Here is a 2,500-nt window from a genome sequence, read left to right as displayed (position 1 = left end):
CTAATCTAAAACATCTTAAATAAAGCTTATTTGTAATCTTCTTTGTAGGCAGAAAATAGTAAGTTACAGGACTCTCGAACTGATGTAGTCCAAAAATAAAGAATTAAAATAACAAAGTCTAATCTATATAAGTGCTCTTGAATAGGCTTCGTGTAAAAAAATAGCAATAAAAAAATACCAAGTCTTCGTCTTGGAAAATAACAAAATCTAAAAGAAAAGTCTTCTTTGTGGAAAATAGTAAAATAAAAAACCAAGACTTCACCTTGGAAAATAACAAAATCTAATCTAAAACATCTTAAATAAAGCTGGTTTGTAGTCTTCTCTCGAACTGATGTAGTGCAAAAATAAAGAATTAAAATAACAAAGTCTAATCTATATAAGTGCTCTTGAATAAAGCTTCCTGTAAAAAATACCAAAAAAAAAAAATACCAAGTCTTCGTCTTGGAAAATAACAAAATCTAAAAGAAAAGAAAAGTCTTCTTTGTGGAAAATAGTAAAATAAAAAAAACCAAGACTTCACCTTGGAAAATAACAAAATCTAATCTAAAACATCTTAAATAAAGCTTATTTCTAATCTTCTTTGTAGGCAGAAAATAGTAAGTTACAGGACTCTCGAACTGATGTAGTCCAAAAATAAAGAATTAAAATAACAAAGTCTAATCTATATAAGTGCTCTTGAATAAGCTTCGTGTAAAACATAGCAATATAATAAAAATACCAAGTCTTCGTCTTGGAAAATAACAAAATCTAAAAGAAAGGTCTTCTTTATGGAAAATAGTAAAATAAGAATACCAAGACTTCACCTTGGAAAATAACAAAACCATCTTGAAAAAAGCTTATTTTTAATCTTCTTTGTAGGCAGAAAATAGTAAGGCGAAAATAAAGTCCCCTCTAAGCTCTAAAGTAACAAATACGACGTGTTAAAAAAAAAAACTAACAATAAAAAAAAGAACCAAGACTCCGTCTTGGAAAATAACAATCTAAATTGTGGAAAATAGTAAAATGAAATAAAAACCGACTTCACCTTCGAAAATAACAAAATCAATCTAAAACAAATGACATCTTAAAACAAAACTATTATTTGTTTCGGAGGTTGTCTATGACTGTTCATAGACCGCATAATTTCCACAGAACATTCTCAGAATATCAAGAGAGAAAAGCAGCGTTCTGCGGGAAATCATCTTGGCCAGTGATGTCGTTCTGGGTTTGGTCAGGCCCAGGGAGGTAAGTACCTCGTTATTCTCAAGGGGCCACTTTCCTCTTGCCCCAACCGGGAATCCAAAGAATGTGACCTTGCTAGCCTTCGTCAGCACTTTGACTTGATCACCAAGAGGGGTATAGTACGAAACTTTGTGCGAGGCAGCATCTGACAAGGTATTCTTTGAAAGCTCAAAACGGACGGTGACATCGATCACAACCGCCTCCTCATCTTTTGCAAACACGAGGTCAGGCTTTCTCATCTCTCCCGTCTCGGATATGAACCGTGGCTCTTTGTATACAGACCAGCCCAATCTAGCCGCTTCGTCTGCCAGAATGTTACTGATCTTGTTATGTCGCGCAATTCTTGCTTTCTGTACTGCAGGACATTGACCGAGAATGTGCGAAAGGGACTCGAGTCTGGCAGAGCATTTCCTGCAGGAACGTAGGGCCCCATCTCTGCCTCTGTTCAAGCTTTCTCTTGTTGGGTAAATATTTGCCCTTAGTTGTAGTGCTGCGATAAAGAAGCATTGTTTAAAGCCGCACCATGGCCTCAACCAAGCATTACTGATTCTATCATGCGCAAAGTTTACAATGCCCCTTCCTTGAACCGGCTTTTCGCACCATCTCTGAAATTCATGCTCCCTCCAATCGCAGGGTCTCGGATATACAGGTTCTTTTGACACCGAGTCCCTGAGAACGAATGTTGGGATTGCATCACTGTCACCCCCTGCTCGTACCCACAAATTACGGTATTCTTCCTCCATACCCTGCGAGGACACAATATTACGGGTGATAGCATCGGACGAGTTTGCTATACGTTGCAGCCTTCTAACTTGAACCGAAGGGATTGTTTTTTCCAGTTTCAAGATGGCAAGGCCTCCGTCTCGGGCTCTGGCATATAACAGTCCATCACAAGTTGAAGCGGGAAGGTGGAGCCATCCTTTTACCGCCTTTCTAATCTCTTGGTCCAACCCACGGAGAGTTGATTGCTTGCAGTCCGAGTGGTCTGCAGGATATAACAATCTGGGTAGGGCATAGGCATTGAGTAGTTCAACCTTCTGAGTTGGCTTCAGAGGCGCCTCATCGATTTTCGAGATCCATGTCTTTAGCTGACAATGTAGATCAGGCTGTATAGTGCCAGTCCAAGGGCCAATTTTCAGACCAAGGTATTTCGTTGATTCATCAGGTTGGATCATATGGACATCTTTATTTTTGATAGTCCATGGGTCGCAGTTGTTCACCGTATATGAATCTTTGGTTGGGCTTATCATGAAGCCCTGGCACTTTCTGGCCTGAACCT

Source organism: Petromyzon marinus, unplaced genomic scaffold (genome assembly GCF_048934315.1).
Source record: "Petromyzon marinus isolate PM22_M1 ecotype Great Lakes invasive population unplaced genomic scaffold, UKy_Petmar_22M1.pri1.0 PM_G_Scaffold_28, whole genome shotgun sequence".
NCBI lineage: Eukaryota > Metazoa > Chordata > Hyperoartia > Petromyzontiformes > Petromyzontidae > Petromyzon > Petromyzon marinus.
The sequence above is the reverse complement of the archived record's forward strand: the minus strand, read 5'-3'. Positions refer to the sequence as shown.